Here is a 14011-nt window from a genome sequence, read left to right as displayed (position 1 = left end):
AGACAAAATGCCTAATCGTTAAACAGTTCTTATCAAGTCTCACTTTCAAATCCTTAATGGCTTCCGGATTGCATGTGGAGAAAAGTTCAAACTCTTAGTTGGTATTCAAGGCCCTATGTAATCTAGTACCTATTCAGCCTTATTCCCCTGAGCCTCCCCCAAGAGAAGGTCTATTGCCTGAGCATTCCTTTAGTCTACTGACTCTGTTCCAGAAACAACAAATAGGCAAATCGCTGCCAACTCTAATTGATTGCTATTGGCTACCTGGAGAAATGTATTTAGAAAGATCCTGAGACCATTACAGCACTCAACAGGAAAAAGTACCATGATCTATTAGTAATGTCTGCCACGGACAGGGAATGGAAAAGGGCAGTTCCCGCGCTAGACGTTTGCCATGCTGGCATTATTCCTTTGCTCCCCCTGTGCCCTTGGTCTGGAATGTCCTCTAGATCCTCCTTCAAAGCACAACGTGGGGGCCTCTCCTCTCTGAAGCCCTCCTGTTGTCCTCCAAATTCTCTCTAGCTTGGCTCATAGAGTTTATCAAGTCTTCCGCTGAATCCCCATTAGTACTCTGTTGTCAGTTTTACTATAGAAATCAATATCATATTTTGTGTATATGTCTCAAATACTATGAGACTGTGATTCTCAAACTTTAGCCTATGTTAGAATCACTTGGGGGTTTTGTTAAAAGACACATCCGGAATTTCTGGGTCAGTAGTTCTGGGGTATGGCTGGAAAACTTGCATGTCTAACTAGGTCCCTGGTGATGCTGCTGACTGCTGGCCTGGGTACCACATTTGAGAACCACCACTCTATTATATTATAATATCCTATAAGGCCTGTCTCAAATTTATCTTTACCTATGCATTTCTTTTAGCAATATCTTGAACACAGTAGGCACTTATTTTTCATTGAATTAAACCACAGCAATCCAAGACAGATATGATAAGTGAGAAACGGTTGGTGCAGACACACACTGTAGGAGTTACACTCATTTTGAATGATAAAAAAATCTTAGATGATAGATTACAAATCAGACAGGAGAGAAATAGGGATGATTCCTGTCTCAGCATCTGGAGCTTGGGTTCCAGAGACAAGAGAGCATTTTAGATAGATGCAAGGCTGGTAACCTGGAGACGCACTTATTTATTGTCTCCATCAGTCTCAAGCAAGCAGGTCCCAAACTGACTGTGGATTTCACAAGGAGGAAGAGACCTTGCAAGTGTGATCCAGGGTGAAAGGAAGCAAATGGGTAGCTAAAGGAAGGAGAAGCAATCAATGGAGGCTCCAAGAGGATTTTCATCTTGCATCTCTGGATATATGTCTCCATTGACTTTATTGAAAGCCACCCCAAGGCTTGTGGGGGAGGTGGGGGGAGCTGATAGAAGATGAATGAGATGGCTCACTGGGAAAATTTCCCCAGCTCTCATAGGCTAGGTTTTAAAAGCCATTTCTGCAATTGTTCAAAGCTGTCAAATGTCTCTGTCAGATCGATAGGTTACTGTGGAATTTGCCCAGACTGTTAGCCAATCAAAATGTAAATTCCAGATAAATTTAATACATAAACCAAGTTGTCTTCCTCAAGCCATTTTGAAAGTCATGAAAAGTAATTTGACTTTTCCTCATGACTGTCATACAGGGGACACATTTCTGCTGGTGTTAAGCATTTATCCGGCCTCAAAATTCATTGGGTCCAGTGGTAGCAAGGGAAGTGTAGGGTATACATGTATGTATGGTCTTGTCATCCATGTGCTTCAGAGGGAGCTGTAGGTTCAATTATTTGGGTGCACTTTATGGGGGAAATGTATAAATTAATATGAACATATCTGGTGTCTGCATGCACAAGAGTGTGTTAGATTTGTTTGTGGGATGTGTGATTAAAAAGTCATAAACTCCCTATTTATGTTTCTCATGGACAGTCTCATTTTCTAGAACATGCAATGTGTGCCTGGATGCATGATTATGTGTATGCATGTTGCAACCTATCTTTTCCAACAAGAACCATAAATCTTTACATTCAAAGAAAAGATTTATAGCTCAGCCAGGATGGCTCCAGGCCCCATGTGGAAGTATGCTTTAGAGACAAACCCTAATTTTTCACATTGAAAAAAAGTCACATTGGGAAAATTGTGTAAGCAAGAGGTATAAAGCTTTAAACTCAGGAGTGTCTAAAGTGGAGATTATGCATTGAATCATTTTTCTTGGGGTCATTATATTGCAGACGCCTTACTTCCATGTGATGCTAGTTTATAAAACACTTTCATATCCGTTATGCCATTTGATCCTCAGTATCCACTGAAGTCACTAGGATGGCCCTCATTTCACAGGTGAAGAAATTGAGGCACAGGCAGGTGAAGTGGCTTGATCAAAGCCATCAAGTAAGGGTAGAGCCAAGATGTGAGCCCAGATGTGTGGAATATTCTCCATTGTACCCTCAGATACTCTTTCCTCCTTCCCCGACCCTATTTGGTCTTTTTATGCAATGCATTCGCTAGACTCTTGGATTCATTTTCTTTGGCTGCTGTAATAAATTACCAGAAACTTGGTAGCCAAAAACAACAAAAATTTATTCTCCTACAGTTCTGGAGCTCAGAATTCTGAAATGGGTCCCACTGGGCTAAAATCAAGGTGTCAGCAGGGTTTTGTTCCATCTGGAGGCTCTAGGGGAGAATCCATTTCTTTGCTTCTTCCAGCTTCTAGCTGCATTCCTTGGCTCCCTTCAAAGAATGAAAAGTCAAACGGAGTCCTTCTCATGCTACCATCTTTCTAGGTTTCCTCTTCTGCCTCCCTCTTCAGTACTTATGGACCCTTCTGATTACATTGGGTCCATCCAGATAATAAGGTAAGAATAATCTCCCTATCTTAAGGTCAGGTGATTAGTAACCTTAATTCCATGTACAACCTTAATTCTCTTTTGCCATGCAACCTACATAGTCACAAATTTTGGAATTAGGACCTAGACATCTTCGAGAGGCCAGTATTCTGCCTACCACAGATCTCTTGCCTTTTAGCTTCTAATGGGTTCAGCCAGTGGGGGACACTGGCAGGAGATCAGAAAGAGAGGAGAGAGAAGTCCAGGTATTTATTCCTCCTGTTCTCTCCTTATTGCGCTGCATTTCTGCAGAGGCTGCTTCATTCTGTTAAAGCCACAGCTCTGCTAGGTGGCCCTTTCATGTAGTTAAGACTTTATCTGGGTCCCACAACTACTCCCTGCCCTTGTTCCATCAGGCTTGGGTGGTAACAGCTTTCCTGTATTGTTATCACCAAGCTGCTTTACCACCCTTGGTGGTACCCTCAACCCTCCCTACCTTTGTCAATGATCCTTCCATTAAACTATCTTCAGTCACCCCTTTAAGTGTAGCGTCTGTTTCTTGCTGGGACCCTGGCTGATGGATGAAGGAAACATCTTCCAAATCCAGTTCTTTCCCCTACACCACAGTTGCCTAAATCAACTGGGATAGCAATCATAGCTACAGAATAGTGAAAGGCACAGTTCTACTTTAATAATAATTTCCTTCCCAGGTCAGGGGTCACTGCAGTCTAGAAGGTCTGAGGGCACTGGGAAAGGGAAGGCAACAGCAGGTGTGTGGTGCTAGCCCAAAGCCGCCTGCCAGATGGCTGTGGGAGGGCGCAGCCCTGAGACCCCCCGGTCTCAGTTTCCCGGGGTGGGCTGAGGTCGGAGGTCATGCGCCTAGAGTTGGTGGCCTCGGAGGGCAGGGGCAGACTGGGGGCATTGTTCCATGCAGCTGGGCCTGACCTCGCAGGCAGACAGGCGGGGCCCTGAGCGACCCCTGGAGAGGAGGGTCGGCAGATGTTACCCTGCAGCCCCGACTCCTCCTCGTGTTTGGGGACTGAGGGCCGGGTGCCTACCCACCTGCACAGTGCCTGAACGTGTGGTTCCTCCAGGAAGCCCTGGGCAGCCAGCCTCGGGAAAGGGGTGCCACCTTGCTGCTGTCCCAGGTGCTGGTCGAGCACCTTCCCGGGTACCCTGTGCTTTCTGCCGCCGAAGACCAGGTCAGCTCTGCCACCTTCTGTCCATTCATTAAGCCTGAGAGGAGTCAGAATTCACGGAGAATCGGGGTCCTTGTGCTTCTGGGTGATGTGGTGACTTCACTTCTATGAGGATATTGACGCCCCTCCCAAACGTCGTGGTGTTAATATGGACACAGGCTTTGTTAGGCCCCTAAATAGCCTGACCAGGAGCCTGGGGCTGGGCAGACTGGGCTTAATTGCCACCTTCTCTTGACAGGGCAGGGGCAAGTCAGCTAACCCCCTCAACCTAGCTTAATTATTTCAAAGTGAGGGATGTGGCCTATGCTTAAGGTCCTCTACAGGCAAGTCTGGCGCTTTACGTATTCATTTATGCTTTCACAAAGGGTGTTTATTGCAAAGTGCTTTACCCAGTGCTCTTGTCTTCCTGGCAGAATGGACTGATTATTACAGTTTTGGACTTCAGGAGGTTGACTCCTGCAGCTGGTAAGTGGGAGAGCCCCTGACAGCACAGCCTTGTGTCCCTAAGCCATAGAGAAGTAGGGAAAACAAAGTTTTAAATAGTGGACAGAAGGACAGAAGAAGCTATAACAACCTTTTTTTCTTTCCCCCATAGATTCAGCCACAACATGGCCGCTGTCTTTATAAGGAAATTGGTGGTTTCTGCCATGAGCCCCCTCCTACATCGAGTTGTTGCACAACCAAACCCCACACACTCTCCACACTCCTGCTGGGACCCCTTGTGCTGCAGTTCCAGTCGGTGCAAAGCCCAGAGCAGTGGTGGCCTCACCTCTCTCCAGTCACCTCCTGCAGTGCCTACAGCTTGCTCTGAGGTTCAAGACCAAGGGCGTCACCAAGAGGTCGGCAAGGACTGTTACCAGGTGAAGAGGTGTGGGTAGTGATTTATCCACTGCAAAACAAACCGAAAGCACAAGCAGAGACAGATGTAGTTCCTTTGGCTGTGAAATAATGTGCAAAAATTGTATCATTTCCTTGAGAAATAACATTACCTTATCAAAAGAAAAAATAAAATGTAAACATTTTGTTGTCTAAAAAAACTAAAACAAAACCAAAAAAATCCCTAAAATTTCCTTTTTTTCTTCCCTGTTTAGGGTATAAAATCAGGGCTGAACTGACGGCAATGGTTACTAATATTCTCACTTTAATTAATGGAAGGGGCCCACTTTGGAAAGCAGAAGAGAGAATGCCCTCTGGTTCCAAGTAGCCCAACAAGTAATGAGGAAAATGTATTCATTCCTTAAGTCTAGTGAATTTTAATGCTCAGAAACGGCTACATCTTTGGCTCATGCCAGTCCTGTTTCTCATTCAGCCCTGCAACCAGCTGGCTTTGTGATGTGGAATAAATGCCAAATTCCTTACGTATGCTACAGGTCCCACCTCATGGCTTCTTCTCTACTTCTTCAGTCTCATCTCTTACCACATCTTCCCCACCTCCCTCCATTCCCCCTCAACCACCCTGGCCTCCATTCTTCTACCTGGAAAGACTGTTCTCATCTAAGGACTTTGCCCTTGCTGTCTCTCTTCCTAGAAACCTCTATATCCAGATCTTCAAATGGTTGGTCTTTCTCAATAGTCGGATCTTAGCCCAAATGTCACCTCTTGAGGGACACCTTCCCTGGTGAACCAAACAGTCACTCCTTCACAGCACCCTGTTTTTCTTCATAGTACTCAACATCATTTGAAATTATCTTTGTTTTCTTTATTTTCTATCTTTGCCCAATAGTATATATACTCCAACAGATCAGTGGCCTTTTATGTGTTATTCATTGCAATATCCCCAACCCCTAGAAATGTGACTGGCAATAGTCAGAGCTATTAAATTCTTAAATTTAATGATAATGACTAACATTTATTCAAAACGTGTTAAGTGCCGGGCGCTGTTCTAAGTCTTCTATGTGCATTTACCCATTTTTATTTTCTACAGCAACACTATGAGGTTGATATTATTGCTAACTCAATTTTACAGGTGGGAAAACTGAGGCTCCCAAGAACCATGAGTTTGATCATCCCAGTTACAGATTACACAGTTGGTAAATAGCAGAGGAGGGTTTTGAACCCAGGCAGTTAGCTGCAGGGCCTGTGTTTTAATTACCATACTCCACTTTCTATCCGCCACACAAGGATGTGCTTTGGACATTCCTTGTATGTCTTTTTGACACTCACTCTCCCTTTTCACCTTCTTCGCCCAACTGAATGTGACCTCTTGCATAAATTTCGATATCCACTCTGATAGAATCCTTCTTTGTTATGGTGGGGGAAGAGGGAGAATTCCCCTCTGCCCTTTCGCTTAAGGTTCTTATGGCTGGCCAAATAATTAACAAGACAGGTTAGCAGGAGAAAATAAAACCAAGTGTAATAACATGTATACATGGGAGAAACCAGGGACACTGCGTTTCTCAACACAATAGCAGAAATTTTCATCCTAAATACCATGTTCAGCTAAAAACAAAGGAGGATTTGGGGGTGGGGGGTGTCAGTTACAGGAGATTACCACCAAAGCACTGTAAACAAGGGTAAGGTTATCATGCAGATTTAAGGCCTCACTTTCCACATTGATAAGTTTCTAGAAATGAGGTCATCCCCCCTCTTCCCAATACAGAGAGAGAAATACCTTTACAAATGGAGATTTCCCTTATAAATGTAAATGTTTGTCTGGCAACTCCTCCTGGGGCCATCCAGAGAATGTGGCCAGAGAAACAGAACTTCCGATAAGATGGGCTTGTTGCTGGCTTTCCTATTGTCACATCTATTTTGCATTATATTACAGCCATCAGATGGAAGATCTGTTCCAGGAAGGAGTTACTACGTCAAATTCTTTAGGCAATTAGTGGGGGAGGTCAAATGTCTGTCAGAGAAAACTATCAAGGTAAAGAGAGATATTTCAGGGTGGCCAAATCTTGATCTCCCACACTATCTTCCTATTTCATATTGTATGCACTTCTGTTATCATATGTATCAAATTATGTCAGAAACATAGGATAACTTCCTATCTAATTGTTGATTCTTTAAGGCAGAAAACCTCACTTATATCTCTCGCATCCAGCAGAGTCCATATCAGGCACTCAATAACTGATATATATTAAACATGCTGTATTTTAGACACTCAAAAATTCTTGAATAAATGAAAACTTTTGACTTCTAAGCCATGTAACTTGATCCAAAGTTTTGGCCATATAATCCCAAAGAATACTTGAGTTAGTAAACCTAACAAGGAAAAGATGAGACAGGATGTCACAGGAACTCCATCGTGGAGCTTTATTCTGACACTGGCACCCTTGGAAAAGTCAGAGGGATGAACATATGTTGAGAGAAAGCAACTGCATTGGGACCACTTGACAGAGACGGGGGCAACGACAGGGAAGCAGTGAAAGGCATTGAGATGTTGCTATGAACTCAGCAGCTCATCAAAGCTAAGTGGGGATCCCAGCATGGGGCAATACACATCCCAAACTTCAGTCTGGCATTTCTTCTCAAGTCTTCTGGACATGTGCTTATTTCCCACCCCCTAGCATTTGATTCTACTGGTGCCCCTGGTTGGTGTACCCATCCTTCTCCAGATCACCTGACCAAATAGTATAGTCATGTATCCTACAGAGTCTTCAAAAAGAAAATTAAATCTATTCGGGATTAATTAGGAAACATGATTTCCATGAAACGGCCATTGGTTCTAAAGTGATGGCAGTTCAGAAGCAATAGGGAAGAGGGATAAGAATATTGAAAAGAAAAGAGAAAATTGTTGGTGATTGTGTGATTCACATAGCTCCTTTGTTATAGAGTTTGTTTTGTTTATCAAAAGAGTGGGTGATAAAAGTGATGAGAATGGGTAAGAAGACCACAGGAGTCAAGGAGCTTGAGGTGGTGCTAGAAAAAGGTGGATGAAATCAAACACAGGATTTGCTCAGAGAGGTTTAGATTTTATAACCATACAATCATCTAATTTAATGATGATAACTACAATCCTAATAATAATAAGCAACCCATGTTATTGAAATTCTTGCAAGAAAAATAACTCTGCTATTGTGAGCCTGAAACAATCTAGTCCTAGAAATGGGCTGTCCCCACCACTGTTAAGTTAGTGTTTGATAATGGGAGGTTTCTCAAGAGCCCAGTTGCTTTGCTTTTGCAGATCATGTTAAGGTTCTCATTCTGTGCGGTTCAGCCTAAATCCTTCCTCCATCCAGGTTGCTCTGTTCTCCTCCACCACATTCCTGTCTCTCTGGCATCTTTGCATCAAACATCTAAATTAATATTTGGATTATTCTCTAAATATTTATCATGCATTATTTCTTTCCTATCAAGAAGATTATGAACTTGCAGAAAAGAAGAACTTCTGCATACCTTTAAAGGCCAGGAATGATAAGGATGGGTGTACACCTGATCTTCAATGAACCTGGGTGGAGTTGAATTAGAATGAACTTTGCCAAAAGGCTTTGCAGAATGTTGACAGATGTGCAGGTGTGTGAGGCAGGCGGCAAGGGGGTGGCAGGTCTCTCTGGTTAAATCCATTTGGGAAACACTGGGTTAAACAAAGTTTAACAGGTTTCCTCCCTAGAGGGCTCCTCCATCCCTTTGATATGCAAATGTGCATGTTATGAATCTCCAAGAGGGGCCTTTCCTGGGCAGAATTTGCAGAATGTGTTTGCCTTAGAAGCCTTTATTTTACAGAGAAACTTGTAAAATTAGTACTCCACTGAACACACTTGGAAAACATTGAACTTAATTAAATAAATTATAGATCAAAAAGAGACCTTCAAGATTAGTTTTTTTCTAATCCTCTCAGTTTCTGCATGCGAAAAATGGGGATGACAATGCCACCTACCTCAAAAAGTTGTCAAGAAGATTAAATAAATGAATATATTTAAAGAACATAAAATATCAATAGATGTTTACTGTCACCATTTTATAGATTAAAATATAAGTTCCCACTACATGTGGCAGAGCGGTTCAGAGCCAAAGTTTTGGAATCAGACCTAGGTCAAGTGGGCTTACATGACCTTGGGCAGGTGATGCAAACCTTCTTATCTTATCCTCCACTTCTTCATCTGTAAAATGGGCTTGATGATAGTCAACTTCATGGAGCTGTTATGAGAAGTAAAGGGGACAACATGGGTAAACGGCTTAGCCGGGAATTTGGTACTCAGGGCCCATCCAATAGGTGGTAACTCTTTGTTATGAGACAATATTCATTGCGAGTTACCTAGATGCAAATATTGTTCTGAAGGTTGATATGTATTAATGCATGATCTTAATAAACTTAAGAGGTAGGTGAATTTTCAGTCCCATTTTACAGAAAGGAAATTGAGTATCAAAGAGGTGGAAAAACTTGCCCAAGTTCACAAAGCTAAGAAGTGTGAGAGTCAAGATTCAAACCCCATCAGACCAATGCTCCCAACTGTTGTGCCATCCTGCCTCTCAGCTTCATCCCACCCTGGTCCTCATCCAAGATGAACGGCATTGGCTGAGTCTAGTACTTTGCTCCTGGCTTATTACTGCCAGCATGCTCAAGACAGGATGCATTCTGCCAGGTGGCACCTTAGACCTTCAGGAGTCTTGATTAAGGCTTCCCCCATGTCTGTACATGATTCCTTCCCCAGGCTGAGAAAGCTGCAGCCAAACAGCGTGGTTTACAGAGGCCTTTTCTGTGTTACTGTATCCAAGCCTACCCAGGCAGGTAGAATCCAAAGTCAGAGGCCCTGCAGACCCTCTCTCAAAGGGTCTTGGGATGCTATGAGGGTCAGAGATCTGGGGCACAGTAGTCCCAAATTCCTGTCCAGAGATGCCCAAGGACCTGGGCGTGCACAGGGTAAACTCAACTTGGATAGCCTCCTGATAAAACCACATGAAGAGAACACCACACCCACCATCTCTTCCAGAAGAAGCTTTGAGTCTGATCCTAACTTAAACCCATGACACAGGCAATCTTTCTCCCTCTCTGAGTAAACTGAGGTCTAGAGAAAGAAGATGATTTGTCTTTGGTCACTGAGCCAGCAAGTTACAAAGCTTGAACTTGAGTTCCTTTACTCCAAATCCTGTTCTTTCTATACTTCTCCAAATATGTCCAGCAGATAAAGAGGGGTGAGAAGGAAGGAACTGTGGATGAACTTAAGGGCACATCCATCTACTGAGAGATTTTATCTACAGAGGTGATGCAGTGGGCCTTGGGTTTAACTAACACTCGCGAGTTCAAAGATGCCCAGGATAAGAAGCTGTGTCTATGTCTAGTTCTCTTTAGAGTTATAAGCTGAGACTAAGACATTCATCTTTTCTCCTCACAAGGCGTCACCTGATGGTAACTGAGGTCATGTCAGCATTTCCAGAAGGCGTATTTATGTAGTGCTTTTATCAAGCAAGGCCATGGCCATGATCCCACAGCAGGGCTGGGTCAGGCAGTTGAAGCATTACATCATCTCGGTTAAGCTGTTTTAGAAAGAGAAGCCAGAAGAAAAGGGGAAAGGGGCCAGGAGGGTGGGGAGGAAAAAAAAAAACCTTTGAGCAGCAGAAGTATGCTAGATTCAGGATTAGGTGCCTGACAGACATTATCTGATTCAATCTTACAAGAGTCCTGCAAAATAGGCATTAAAAATCAGTTGTACAGATGAAGAAACTAGTCAGAAGGGTTAAAGAGGTCCTACAGTTTGATGTATGTGGGATTTACACCTAGATTTCTCTGGTTCTGAAGTTCACTCTATTTCTCTCTGCCTCTGTATCTTCATAGTCTAGTCCTGATTCTCACATTTAACTTACTTCAGGCAAGCTCCTTCACCTCTCTGAGCCTCAGATTTCTTATCCTAAGACAATGATAGTTCTCCCTTAGAGACTGACAGAATGCGAGGATCAAAGATTTGAAACATTTTGATCAATTAAACAATAAATATGTAATATTTTTATAAATAGAAAAAAGAGCTATTTCAAAGAGGGAAAGTACCAAATATATATATATTTACCTCTTTTCCTCTTTTTAGTAGTTTCTCTTTTAACATATGTATATATATATGTATATATGTATATATGTTAGGTATGGATATATGTGATATATGTGTACGTATATAGATATATGGGCTTGACGATATGTACATACACACATAAACACACACATTATATACAATTAACTATACATATAATTACTGTAGTCAATCCTTCCATGAGGTCATTCATAAACTATTCAGCATTGTGTGCTTCTTTTTCTGGCATGCTTTTTCTTTTTTGGGAAATAATAATATTGCTTTGAATTGTGTAATGCTTTACCTTGGAAAGTTTCGTTTAACATCCCTTTCAGTATCCTAGTCTCTAATTGCATTACTGAATAATTTGTCTTCGTGGATTTGTGCAAAATGTAGATTACTTCATGTGCTTTGTGAGTTTCTCCTTCCTATCTTGAAGCTAAGGTCCTCAAAGGTATATTTTTCTTGGGTGGTGGTAGGAACATGATCACTAGAGGTAACCTGGGTTCAAATCCTGGCTCTGCCACTTACCTGCTATGCGACTCGGGCACGTTACTGTCCCTTCTAGTTGTAGAATGGGGCAGTATTAGTGCTTACCTCTTAGGTAATAAAAGTGTACACATAAATGCTTAGAACAGGGTCTGGAACATAGTCAGTGCTCAATAAACAATACTGTGATTATATCATTCCAGCTCTAGGAACATAGAAGAGATTATGGTCAGTTATCTATGACCATTGTTGGTTTGAACTTGCTTTCAGGTATGACTAACAGGGTCAGTTTAGAAATGCATTGGAGCTGGTAAATCATTGCTTCACTGAGGAATTGTAGAAATAAACACACAAAGATATGATTATAAACTGTTAACTAGTGCTTTGAGGGAAAATTAGCAAGGTACTCTGATACAGTAAAGAGATAGGCGTATTTTATATGGAAGGTTCTCTAAATAGAAGCTTTCTGCAAATGGAAAAACCTCAAATTTCCACCTCCTGAGTAGGGAAAATCCAGTTCTTCCCTACTGTATTCCTTCCCTGTAAGTCTCCTTTACCTTTGCAGAGAATACTTCTGAAACTTCTGGTCACTGAATGTGTGGGAGTTTTTCCCCACACTACCGAGCAATTCTCCATGACACCAGGTGGGTGTCCTGCAATTTAACTCAATTCCAACACTATCTGCCTGGAGATAGTGTCAGGTCCACAGGTTAAGGGCTCAGTCCTACAAGACTGCTCCCACCCTACTTCAGATGCCAATCGTAAGTAGTACTTCTGTCCAATTTGGCTACAAATCAGAAGTTCCCATGACCCCCTTCTCAGGTTTGATTAATTTCCTAGAGCAGCTCACAGAACTCAGGGAAACACTTACTTACATTTACCAGTTTATTAAAGATTAAAAAAATAGCCAGATGAAGAGATACATAGGGTGAGGTCTGGGAGGGTCCTGAGCCCAGGAACTTCTATCCCGATGGAGTTAGGGTACTTCGACCTCTTGGTGTAGATGAGTTCGCCAACCTGGAAGCTTCTTAAACCCTGTACCATTGAGATTTTATGGAGGCTTCCTCACTTAGGCATGATCAATTATTAACTCCTATTTCTAGCCCCTCTCCACTCTCTGGAAGATGGAGGTGCAGGTGAAAATTCCAAGCTTTTAATCATGGCTTGGTCTTTCTGGTGACCAGACCTCACCCAGGAGCCATCCAGGAGCCTACCCAGAGTTACCTCATTAGAACAAAAGACACTCCTATCACACAGGTAGTTACAAGAGTTTTGGGAGCTATAAGAGGCTATTGTTGTAACCAGGGCTGGAGGTGATGGTGGCTTAGCCTAGGGTGGTGGTGATGAAAATAGAGATAAGTAGATGATTTCAAGAGGCATTTTGGAGGTGGACTCAATACAACTTGGATGGTTTGGATTTGGGGGTGACTAGTGTCCCAAGGAACATGCTTCAAGATTCAATGTATTAAAATAATTTGCATTATGACAGGAAAAGCATCTAATCATGGTATAGGATTCACTAGGAGGCCCATCTAGATTAAACGTTAAGAAGAAACTCCCAATAATTAAAGTCATCCCAAAGTGAAACAATCTGTATAAAGAGGTAATAGATTATTTGACTTTGGAAATGTTCAAAAAGGGTCTGGGGCACCATCTGTATGAGATTTTAATGAAAATGGCTTGGGAATCCCTCTTAAGAACATGTTTCAACATTTTGGGAAAGAACATGCACCAGAGTATTCATAGTTGACTTATTTATCAACATAATAACTAACACTTACAGAGTGCTCATTGTGTTCCAGTTTTAAATGCTTAACATGGATTAATTCATTTAACTCTCACAACTTTTCTATGAGTTAATACTAGTATTATCCCCATTTTACAAATGAGGAAGCTGAGATAAAGAAATACTAAGTAACTCACTTACCAAAGAGACACAGTTGTTAAGTGACTAGAGGCAGAATTCAAACTCAGGCAATCTGGATCCACTAGATACAACCTAAATGTTTCAACACTGGAAAATAGTTCAGTACATTATGGCACAGCCATTCTGTAGAACAGTATTATGTGATTAAACACTGTGGTCATGAAAACTATGTACTAAGAATGAAGACGAAGGATTAAAAATAGTTTACATGTATGCCACAATGATCGTTGTGTACAAAACACACACAGATATACAGAAAATGCAAGAGAAGGGATTGTTAGGATTAAGGGAATATGGCTGACATTTTTCTCTGTTTCCTTTTCAAAATTTTCCCTAATGAAGTAATACCACATTTATTCAGAAAATATAGCTGCAATTCAAAACAGATGATACCACTTGCACCAAAAAGAGTTGGAAGGAGATTGGACTTCTAAGAACTCTCCCAACATGGAAATTCTATGATTCTATTAGAGTGGGCTTTTTTTTATGGGCAAACTGGGTATCCAATATGAGTATCTGGATGAAGACAAATCTGTCACAAATGAAATGCAAAATCTCAAGTGAAAACTTTTATTTTGATTTAACAGTCAATAATCCAAACTAAACACCAGTCAATTAAGACAAATATGTTTTTGAGGCCTCA

At 41.9% G+C, this 14011-nt stretch overlaps 1 pseudogene; it reads left to right on the top strand.

The window, feature by feature from the left end:
- The first annotated feature begins 4619 nt into the window (after positions 1-4619).
- On the top strand, positions 4620-4940 carry LOC147913217 (large ribosomal subunit protein bL36m-like; annotated as a pseudogene).
- The last annotated feature ends 9071 nt before the right edge of the window (positions 4941-14011 follow it).

The sequence above is a fragment of the Ceratotherium simum genome, chromosome 29, assembly GCF_057802395.1.
Source record: "Ceratotherium simum simum isolate JZ-2026a chromosome 29, ASM5780239v1, whole genome shotgun sequence".
In the NCBI taxonomy this organism is placed as follows: domain Eukaryota; kingdom Metazoa; phylum Chordata; class Mammalia; order Perissodactyla; family Rhinocerotidae; genus Ceratotherium; species Ceratotherium simum.
Note: the sequence above shows the minus strand (reverse complement) of the source record. Positions and strands in the feature narration are given on the sequence as shown.